General features: G+C 39.0%; 1 pseudogene; it reads left to right on the top strand.

The window, feature by feature from the left end:
* Window positions 1–5,587: 5,587 nt before the first annotated feature.
* On the top strand, window positions 5,588–6,423 carry LOC119000661 (ribosomal L1 domain-containing protein 1-like; annotated as a pseudogene).
* Window positions 6,424–11,660: the final 5,237 nt, after the last annotated feature.

Genomic DNA, 11,660 nt, shown 5'->3' with positions numbered 1-11,660 from the left:
CCTGGTGGTAAATCCCAGAGTGGGTGTGTTTGTGCACATTCTGTGTGGGCCCTTTAAATGGAGTTTCCTGAGAAACTAGCAGTTTCTTCCATTGCCCCAACTCCCACTGTTTTTTATAGCCAGAAATTATGGGGCTTTAACTTCCCAGCGCTGGAACCCTGGGGTGTGCAGTCTGGCCTGGCCTGGGTCTAGGGTTGCTCATCGCGTCTCCTCCCCTCTCCATACCAACTCTGCATCTACACCCCTCCTACTGTCTGGATGAATGTGGCTTCTATAAATCCTTGCAGTCCCATCTGAATCCTTTAATTCCATACGGTTCAATTTTTTGGCAGTTCTGGGTGCAATTTGTTTTGAGGTCACTTGTAATTCTTGTGGTTGTGCAAGGAGGTGAAGCGTGTCTATCTGCTCCTCCATCTTGACTGGAAGTCCCTTCTCAGTATTTCTTATATTGTGCTTCAATATAGTAATTAAAGGAAATGATAATTCTAGGGCTATACTTCAGAACACTGTGGATACTGTCTAGGTAGTGATTTAACTATGTTGTTCATTAAATGCCAAGGCTAGCACTAAGTTATACCTGTGTAGCTATGTTTCTGGTTAAACAGTGGGATTTGTTAGTCATGTGCACTGGTGTGAGATTGGGAGGCAGAAGCAATCTTTCTGTCTCCTTTAAGTATTACTCTGCAAGAAACAATGTCACGGAGATGGAGGTACTTCTGAAACTGCTTCTCAGGATCTGCTCTCCAGCTCCTGGCTTTGAGAAGCACATATGTAGCAGCAGTAATGGTGTCTTCTTAATTTTACAGTCCTGATAACCTCTGCAGTTACAGAAGATGTCCTTGAAATCTGCTGTTCCAGTAGTGGACTCTGAGGTAGTAATTCCCTAGTGGGTTGTTCCTATCCTGTTCTTCATATCTGGAGACCCAGTTCAGAGCTTGTTCTTGCAGCCTTATCAATGATTCCCTAAGCACCTAAACTGTATTTAATTTATTCTTACATAAAATATCTAGAGCAGTGGTTATAAAACTTTATTGTGCCACAGAATGACCCCGTGAACTTGTTAAAGTACAGATAACCTCGTTTTATTACCAGAATTTCTGATTTATTAGGTATGGGAGTAGGATCCAAGAATACTGATATATAATTTTGATCCAGCAGTCTCACTTCTGGGAATATATCTGAAAGAACCCAAAATGCTAATTCAAAAGAACATAAGCAGTCCTATGTTCATTGCAACATTTTTTACAGTTGCCAAGATATGGAAGCAGCCCATGTATCCATCAGTAGATGAGTGGGTAAAACAAGTTTGGGACATTTACACAATGAAACACTACTGCTCCATAAAAAGGAAGAAAAATTTACCCTTTGTGACAGCATGGATGGACATGGAGAACATTATGCTGAGTGAAATAAGCCAGTCAGAGAAAGACAAATACCATGTGATTTCACTCACGTGTGGAATCTAATGACTGAACTGAACTAACAAGGAGAATGGGGACAGACTCATAGATGGAGAGCAGAGGACAGCTAGCGGTAGGGGAAGGAGATAAGAGGGTGGAGGAATTGAGCTGAAAGGACTCATGGACATGGACAACAGTGTGGGGATTGCTGAGGGGAGGGAGGTATAAGGAGACTAAATGGTGCTAGAAAAAATACAATAAAGATTAAATTAAAAAATCTAAAAGTTCACAGGTAGCTGAACCAGAGAAAGTACTTTGAGAACCATTGATCAGCATCTGTGATGAAGTAGGCCTTGTCCCCAAATATATCAAATAATCCAGGCCAGTCACAATTGTTTCACAAAATTTCACTAATTGAACTCATTATGTAGTGATGATTCCAAAATGAAGAATATTAATGGATTTACAAAAAAATGTATATTCACAAGTGTTAATACAAATTTAATAATTGGCAAATTATACTAGAATGATTTGTGTTGAGTATATATTTGTTTTTATTCTTTGGAATAAACTTGTTTGGATGATGCCATATAGTAAATTATCATACAGTAACATATACCTTCCCACACCTTCCTCTCTGACCCCCATCTGAATTTCAGTTCAGGACAGACAGGTAATACTTTTGTCACTATGGAGGTTTTCTACACATTCTGTTTTTAAAATGGAGGCTTAAAAAGAACTATTATTTAAATTTAATAATTATCTTTTAACACTACATATATTAGAGAATCTTATTTTAACTTTTAGCTTAATCATCTCTTAGTTTGGCTCAGTACTTTTTACATAAAAGATTTTAAGGTTCAAAGATATAAGCTCTTACAGAACAAATTGATGCTGGTATCTAAATCTTTTGATACCTCGTCCAGTTTTCTTTTTTTCTTTTTTTAAATATATTTTATTGATTATACCATTACAGTTGTTCTATTCCCCCCTTCATTCCCTTCCCCCCGCACCCTCCCTCCCCTACCATTCCCCCCCCTTAGTTTATAACCATGTGTCTCAAGTTCTTTAGATTCTATATTTCCCCCACTATTCTTGCCCTCCCCCTATTTTCTACCTACCANACTGTCCCCTTATCTCTTGCTGCTTCTAGGATTCTCTCCTTCATTTTAATCTTGGCTAATGTAATTATGATGTGCCTTGGTGTGTTCCTTCTTGGGTCCACCTTCTTTGTTACTCTCTGAGCTTCCTGGATTTCCTGGAAGTCTATTTCCTTTGCCAGACTGGGGAAGTTCTCCTTTATTATTTGTTCAAATACGTTTTCCACTCATGGCTGTTTCTTTCCCCCTTCTGGTACCCGTATAATCCGGATGTTGGAACGTTTAAAGATGTCCTGGAGGTTCCTAAGCCTCTCCTCATTTTTTTGAATTCTCATGTCTTCATTCCTTTCTGGTTGGATGTTTTGTTCTTCCTTCTGGTCCATTCCATTGATTTGAGTCCCAGTTTCCTTCTCATCACTATTAGTTTCCTGGACATCTCCCTTCATTTCAATTAGTTTAGCCTTCATATGTTCCTCTAATTTGTGACTATCATCAACCAGTTCTGTTAGCATCCTGATAAATAGTGTCTTAAATTGTGCTTCTGAGAGGCTGGCAATTTCTTGGTCGCTTAGAGTTATTGGCTCTGGGACTTTGAGTTCTTTGTGCGCCATCTTTTGGGCTGTTCCTGCCTGTTAAGTAGCAGGATCGGAGCCCTAAAGTGTTCACTAGATCAGGGCAACTCAGTTGCTAGGTTGTGACGTTGTATGTGGGGTCGGGGTCAAAGAGGGACAATGGCTTCCCATCTGCCGCCTACCGCCGTGGCCCCCATTGGCACCGCAGGCACCACCTTCACCAGGCCCACACGTTTCGTTCCACTGCACGCGAGTGTGCCACGGCCATCAGTCCTCCACCACTGGGTTCACCCCCTGGGGCTTGCGTGGTCAGTCTCACTGTGCGCGAATGCGCGACCTTGGTCAGTCTGCCCCACACCCTGACTGGTTCCGGGTTGCCTGTGTGCCTAGGTGGGGGGATCTGTCCTGCCCTCCTGCCCGACCCAGCTCCACTGCTGGCTCCGCCTCTCTTACCGTCCTCGTTGAACGGTTCGTAGTTTTCGGACTTCCGTATAATTCTGTTTTCTGGTCTTTGGGTGTGTCCTAGTTATCCAAACCTTTGTTGTATTCAAACTTGGTCGTGGGAGAAGGCACAGTGTTTCCACCTATGCCTCCATCTTGGTGGGAAGTCCCCAGTTTTCTTTTCATGACTGCTATCAACTCTCTCTGTACTGTGGGCTTCATGTTACTTATCTTATATACCTGTGCACTCAAATCAGCAATGGAAAAATTTTGCCATACTTCGAACAAAAATTTAAAAATACATTAGTATGAATTACATTACCATACTCATGCTGATATTTAATACTTAAGCATCAACCAAGGGTCACTATTTGCTACCAGTTTTCAAGTTGCTATTTTTATGCTGTTTAAAATATTGTCTTATGCAATTTAAGTTGTTCTTTGATTCTTAGAAATATATTTGGATGTTGTCCAGTATCTCCCTATGAATTAAACTCCCTTACTGTATAATTGTGTTGTTATATTTAATCAAATGTTAGCTTCCTGCCAGAGTGGCTTGTTAAGGATTTGTTAATTCTGACTTTTTAAAAAAAATATTTTATTTATTTATTTTTTTTAGAGAGAAGAGAAGAGAGGGAGAGAAACATCAATGTGTGTTTGCCCCTGGCATGCTCCCTTCTAGGGACCCGGCCTGCAACCCAGGTATATGTTCTGACTGGGGAATCGAGCCAGTGACTGTTTGGGTTACAGGCCAGCACTCAATCCACTGAGCCATACCAGCCAGGGCTAATTATGATTTCCTTACCTGAGACTTAATTGAACTCAGTGGTCAACAGCTCCTCTCTCTAGTTTTCAGATAACAAAATACATTTTGGATTTTTATTACTTTCTCCAGAATTCTTATTTTTCAAACTTATAACTTTTTTCTTTAAAAATTACTTTTTTTACAATGATTGAAGCAATTGAAAAAATAAACAAATCACCATGAATTGATCATTCTGGAAGCTCTACTATTTTTAATCAAATTAAGATAATTTTCAATCTCTTCTAATTTGCTTTAAATCCAATTAAAAATATATAAAAGTCTGGAATTTTCTAATTCAGTCCAGTCTGTTGGCAACTCAAAAATATTTGGCTCATTTCTGTCTCTGTCACCAACTCTTGTCCATGAAAATTATCCTTACGAGCCAACCTCATTATGTACAAGGAACCTAGTAAAAATTTGTTATGGAGTTGTGACATAGCCTAAAAATGTAGGTGGCAAATTAGAGATCTAATCTTATAATTTAGTATGTTTGAAGAGATGAAATAATTCATCTCTTCAAAATTATTTCTGATTTAGAATTGATTAGGTGACTAACACTTGTCAGAGCTAGGTGGTGGTACAGAGGGTTTACTACAATTTAACAGTCTCCCTATATTTGCATATGATTATAATTTTCCAAAATAAAGAGCTTTTAGAAATACTATATGAAATGATACTTATAAGGATTGTGTGGCAAGGAGAGGTGTATCAAGAGGTGTTTAGTATGTCATACATAGAGAAACTTTTAGGATATAAGTGCAAAATAATTAAGTATATCTCTACTGGGATTTATTGTGTGCAAATAGGCCATGACTAGGAAAAAATGGAGGCGGGTAAAGAAGTTGATATCTTAGAGCAGAGATAAATTATTTTCATTGGTGTTTTCTTTGTTTAGACATCATAACTACTAATTTTAAGTGTACTTAAAAGTTTTATGTAAATCTTTTTTATATTGCCTAATAATATAAAATTAAAGAAATAAAACAGTGCTCATTCTTACTGCTGAATGACAACTAGTGATAAAATCACACTTGTGCATTTAAAAATGAAGATGGAGTGGGGCTCCTCTCTTGAGTCTGCCCAGGTGAATAGGCTTCACTGGCACCTACAGCCTCAGCTTGGATCTCAGCAACCCAGGCTGCCCCTGAAACAGCTGGATAAAGGGCAACTCAGAAGGCCACAGGAGCTCTGCTGGCACATTCCAGATCCCGGAAAAGATGAATGACTTACTTTTGAATGAGAATTTAAAAAATCTTAAGTTGTAGTATTATGAGAAATTCCATTATTCATGGTATTCAATCAGCTTTAGCAGATATCTGTTTATTTACTAACGATGAACCCGATGTAACTCCTGAAAAGACAGGACATTTGAAAAAGAAGCGTTTGAACAAGCATGGAATTAAAACCATATCTCAGATTACCCCCTCCGAACTTTAAAAAAGGAGTACAAAGCCTATGAGGCCAAGCTCTGCTTTCTGGGTATTTTTGATTTCTTTCTTACTGATGCAAGACTCAGGTGGCTATTACCCTCACACCCCAGGGAGACATTTCTGTAAGAGAGAGAAAGTTCCAGTACCTGTAGACCTTCAAGCCAAGAATCTTTCCAGAGAGATCAATGGATCCATAGTCAGAACTGTCTTAAACATCTCTGCAAGTCATTCTCCAAGCACTGTGGGCAGCAGTCACACTGGAATGCAGGCTCAGTACAACATTGAAAACATTGTTGCTGTCACAGAAATTGCCAGAGTGGAAGAGCGTGAAAGTCTTGTAAGTGAAAACTGAGAGATCAGTCACCCTTCCCATGTTTTGTTCATTTGACAGCAGTCAGGATGAAGCCAAAGGAGTGTGTACTCCTAGCCAGAAGAAAAAAGAAGCAAAGGGAGAAAAAGCAAAGAAAATACAAAAAACAAAAAGACTATGATGAAACACAAAAGGAGATGAAAAGAGATAGAAGAATTATGAAGCAGGATAGAAAGGCTGCATCAGCCCTAACTACAGAGGAGGCAATGCACAAAACTAATGGTCCTCCAGGGAGGGACCCTGGACCCCAGAAGACAGACACCCCTGAGTCTGAGAAGAAAGAGGCTTGCAGAGTAAAAGCCTAAAATAAAGTGCAAAATGAACCAGGAGATGGAATTCCTTTACTGGTCTCAATAGGATAAACTCCTGCCAAAGAAAACATAAAGATACAAAAACATACCATGGGAAAGAGGTCTCCGAACAAGAGTCCTGGTCCCCACACATCTTGCGGGAAGGAGGCCTTCCCAACTGTGGAGACCTCGAAAGCAGCAGAGCTCAAGATTCCAGGTTAAGTGCTCAGGGAGGAAGCCAAAAATCAAACAAGAGGTAAAGAAGGAAATAAACTCTCCCCTGGGGAAAAAAGACCCAAGACAGATATCCCAAGTTCTTCACTACAGCTAATAAAACTGCAAAATAAAGCTCCACACACACTCAGATAAAGGCCCCCCAACCCCAAAGTGTCCCAGTTGGCCTAAAATCAGTGACTCAACCAGGAGGAAACATCAGAGCTGCCCAGAGACCTTTTGAAAAATACCTGGGTCCTGACCCCTGTGGCAACCTTCTCCAAGAGAGAGGCCTGGACTTGAATATGATTAAAACCTCCACAAGTGATTCTGATACATGTTTGTGGGTGGAAGAACCAGTAGTTTGAATCCATTCTTTAAATTGCGCTTCTGTGTATTTGCTATTATAATAGAAAATACAGTGCTTTTATTGGAGTGTATGATTTGCTTCTGTGGAAAAAAATGATGACTGAGAATAGTAGGACAAATGAGAATAAACACCCTAAAATATTTAAAAAATGATGCTGTAATTCACAATGAAGGAGTTTTAGCTTTTTTAAAGAAAGATTGTGAACCACTACCCCAGAAAAATTAGCACAAATATAACTCATATATGACAATATTAGAGTGTTTATGGAACATATTCATGGAACTGCACTTTTTTAAAATTTATTTATCTTTAGAGGGAAAGGGAAGGAGAGAGGAAGGAAACATCAATGTGTGGTTGCTTCTTGTGCCTCCCCTGCTGGGAACTGGCCTGCAACCCAGGCATGTGCCCTGACTGGGAATCAAACTGCGATCGTCTGGTTCGCAGGCCCGCACTCAATCCACTGAGCTACACCAGCCAGGGCTGCACTTTTTTTTTAAAAGATTTTATTTATCTTTAGAGGGGAAGGGAAGGAGAGAAAAAGTACCAATGTATGGTTGCTTCTCATGAATCCCCTGCTGGGAACTGGCCCGCAACCCAGGAATGTGCCCTGACTGGGAATCGAACCTTGATTGTGTGGTTCGCAGGCCCGTGCTCAGTTCACTGAGCTATGCCAGCCAGGGCTTGGAACTGCACTTTTTAAAAAGTTTTTCCATTCTAGACCTCTAAGACAGGGTATACAACTATGACAATTAGAAACCCCTTGTGTTAGAGACAAAAAGTACCACTAACGATTGTGACAAGGACATAGTGAGCTTAATATTTTTAAAATTTAAAATAAGCAAAATTATGATAAAACCCACTAGTTAAGTAGATGATGACTTTGAACTTGTAATTGTTGGAGAAAGTAATCAGAAGGATGTGACCACCCAGTGACCCATGAGTTGGACATGGCTCTTCGCCACCCACCATTCCCGCAGTAGCAGTCATGTTCAAAAATGTAGTCTTGAGAGAGCAGCGCACTGTTGAGACCATATGGATGGTACATAGAACTGAATCCTGTTACAGCCTCTCTATAAACCTTTAAGATTCTGGCAGATAGGTGTGAAGAGCTACTCATCTTGTGGTCACCCAGGACAAGCCTGGTATGTAAGTTCCCTTGTGTGTTAAACCTGCCACCTGTTACTATGAAGTGGCCTGACTCTTTCTTCCACCTGTCCTTGCCCTCTGTGTATGGGGGCCAGTTTTGAATTTCCCCTGGGAAGCTTCTCAGGGTGCAAGCCTACAGTAACAAATAGTAGGAAGGAGAGTAATTAAAACACAGAAGAGTGTTTATCTTCTGTACCAGAGCTGGCACTAGAATAAAGCAAGCAAGACACCTAGGGAGCAAACCATAGGAAGTTGCTCCCTCTCCGGGTCAGTGAGTGCAGGTTCAGCACCCGAGAACCAGTGTCAGCGTAAGTTCTGTCCCCGAGGTGCCTCACTTGCCTTGCCTTAGTCCCAGCCCGGCCTTACGTTAGCCCAAGAATCCACCTTACAGCTATGATTGACAGTCCCCCACTGGCAATCAGCTACTCCTGGATTACAGACTCACAGAAACTTTGAAGTAATAAATCGTTATTGTTTTAAGCCATTTGTTATGCAGTAATAACTAACAACACCAGATTTGAGGAGTTTTATCTTTCTACCTTAAAAAAAAGGAATTCTGTGTTGATAATACTGTCTTATCACAGTGGTTAAAAACACAGACTCTGGAGTTAGACTACCACAATTTCAATTCTCCATCAGTCATTCGTTAGTTGTGTCACCTCGGGAAAATTACTTAACCTGTTTTAGTGTTTTAGTTCTTTATCTATTAAAGAAGGAAAATAATAGCACCTACACTACAGGGTTGATGGATGAATTAAGAAAGTGAATATATTTAAAGTCTATCAAATGATAAGCATTATAAAAATGGTGTTATTTCTTTTTTTTGTCTCTCTTCTTATATAGGTGCTTGTCTCACTGTTAACAATGAGTGAGGTGCAGCCTTACATGTAAGCATGTTTTAGTCCTGCCTTACACAAAAATACCTGGGAGTAGATATGCATGGCTTCTGAAGAGGTATTTGGTATCTCCAGAGGAGGAGAAATGAGATATTAGGTGGGAAACATGGGTTTTTCTGGATTACGCAACCAGAAAAATATCCCAGGAAAATGTGCCTTATTATGCACATTTTATTTTATGTTTTATTTTCTTCTTGGCATATCAGAGGTACTCCCAGTTTCAGTAACTGGTGTTAAATTTTTTGCATCTCTCCTATAAGGAAAGACTCAAACAGTTTTCATTGTTCAAATGTTGGATGCCTCCAGCATGGTTGCACTACTCTGTAAAATAAATCTTTTATTCTCTTACACTGGATTTGTGTGTGTGACCTACATACATTCTTCTTGCTCGAAAGGAATGTTCTCACTGCTCTGCAGATATCATCTAGCCTGAGCTGGAGGTTACCATGGTGATGTGGTCATACAGGATAACTTCAAGACTACATCTTGCTGAGTTGTTTTCAGGGAGAATTGAAGACTGTTGTCTTTTACTGATAGGCTCTACTTAAACTTGACCCTCCCTGCCATTTCTTTCAAGAGTAATTAAAGAACTTTATTGCTGGTGGGTGGATATCCAGGCTGGCTGTTTTCAAACGCATGAGGTTGGTAGAATTCATCTTTGCAGCTTCTTCTTCTGTGACTTTTTCCTCCCAAACAGCATCCTTTTTTCCCCTCTAGGCACTGGACCTTATGTTACCTCAGACCTTCCTAACACGGAATAAACTCCTCTGATGGACTTATCCACACTACGATACTTTTAAGAAAATGACATCACTGTATTTCAGTTGCATTATTTGGACTCACCTCACAAATTAAAACGGTGGAGAGAGTTACTAGAGAGGAAAAAAATATTTTTTGAAATACCCACATGTGATAGAAACCTCAGCAGTTAGAAATACACAATGAGCTCTTTATTTTAAATTTAAAAATATAAACACATAACTAGCTTTCAAATAAGTCCCAAAATGTGTCAATTGCTGTTGAAAACAATGCAAGTATTGTTTTCCTCTGTCTCAGAGGAAAAATTCTCTTGAAAATGATTTCAATTTAATTTTATTTTCTTAGTGAGCATCATTTCATTTTTATTTTTTTGAATGGCCTGAAATAGTTTTTTAGAATTTCTCAACATTTTGTTATCAGACTGCATATTCAGTTGGGCATCAAAATCTTCAAAAAACATAATTACATTTCAACAATGAAAAAAACACTAAAATAATTATTTCTGCTAATAATCCTGGGAAATAAATACGGTTGAATCTTAGGCTATTTCTCCTTACTCATATTTGTATCATTCTTCTAGCATTTAATATTTGCTGTCTGGTATTAAACTTTTCGTGTGTACAGTTATGTCCGCATCTAAGTGGAAAACTTCATGATGTTAGGGATCATGTTTCGTGTTTTGTTGCTTGTTTCCAGAGAGCACTTAATTAGCAAATTCATAAGCATTAATTGATTGACAAATTTATTTTGAATTGATTACAGAAAATATGCAAAATTTCAAGGAAAGTTATTACTCATAACCTTTCCCCAGAAATATTTTACACTAGCTCTTCTTTAAGTTTTGATTTTTCTGCCTTAAAAGGATTAATGTTTGCTTATACATTCAACAAATGCTTATTGAATGCTAAGCTCTGTTCTTTGAAATATGAACCAAGGTCAGAAGATCCTTACTTTTATGAAACTTACATTAGTGGGAGGAAATAAACAGACAGGCAGTTAAGCCAACAATATATAATTCCAATGAATAAAAAGAAGCTCATAATACAGAGACTCTGTGGCTACTTCGGAATCATCTTTTATAGACAGATGATAGTCTGGTAAAATTTATAAGTATGTTGAATTTAAAGATATCAAGAAAACTAATCTTGCTGAAGTGCAGGTGACAAGAGAAAGGAATTATTAAATAATGGCAAAGAGAGCAAAAACCAGGCCCTGGAATGTCCTTTGCAAACTAAGGCAAAGGATTTGGATTTTATAAAAAGTACAATGGGAATCCATTGGAGGGTATTAAGAAAGGATGAAGCAAGATCTGATTTCCATTTTGAAAAGTAGTAATACTAGGTTATGGAGTAAAGAAGATTTGGACAGGATGCAGCTGAGGTGTGGTTAGACAGCTGTATCAGAAGTTCTGATTTTTCTTTGACAAGTCTGAAATATTTGTCTGACATGCATGCAGAGATATGATGTAGAAGAAAGTTGGTTTCTAGAGATCCAAAGAGAAAGGGTTGAAGTTAGGGAGTCGGGGGCCGTTAGTGTTTAGTTGGTATGCAAAGCCATTAACTAGAAATGTTACTTTGTGAGAATATTGAGAAGGTGATGAAACAGAGCCTTGAAGCATCTCAACACTTAAGAGGTTGGACAGAAGAGAATCATAAAAAAGACAGTGTGAAAGGACAGGGGAACGAATGAAATAAGAGGTAAAAATGAGATAAGACTGAAGAGTAAAGTAAACATAGTAAAAGGGCAGAAGCATAGTTTAAGACAAGACTAGAAAAAGGTACATGGAATGTGGTTTCATGGAAGTTATTGGTGACTTTGACATAAGCAATATCAATGGAGTGGTAGGCGTGAAGTCTGACTAGGCTGAG

Source organism: Sturnira hondurensis, unplaced genomic scaffold, assembly GCF_014824575.4.
Source record: "Sturnira hondurensis isolate 20B ecotype Veracruz unplaced genomic scaffold, ASM1482457v3 Scaffold0016135, whole genome shotgun sequence".
Classification (NCBI taxonomy): domain Eukaryota; kingdom Metazoa; phylum Chordata; class Mammalia; order Chiroptera; family Phyllostomidae; genus Sturnira; species Sturnira hondurensis.
The sequence above is the reverse complement of the archived record's forward strand: the minus strand, read 5'-3'. Positions and strand labels throughout refer to the sequence as shown.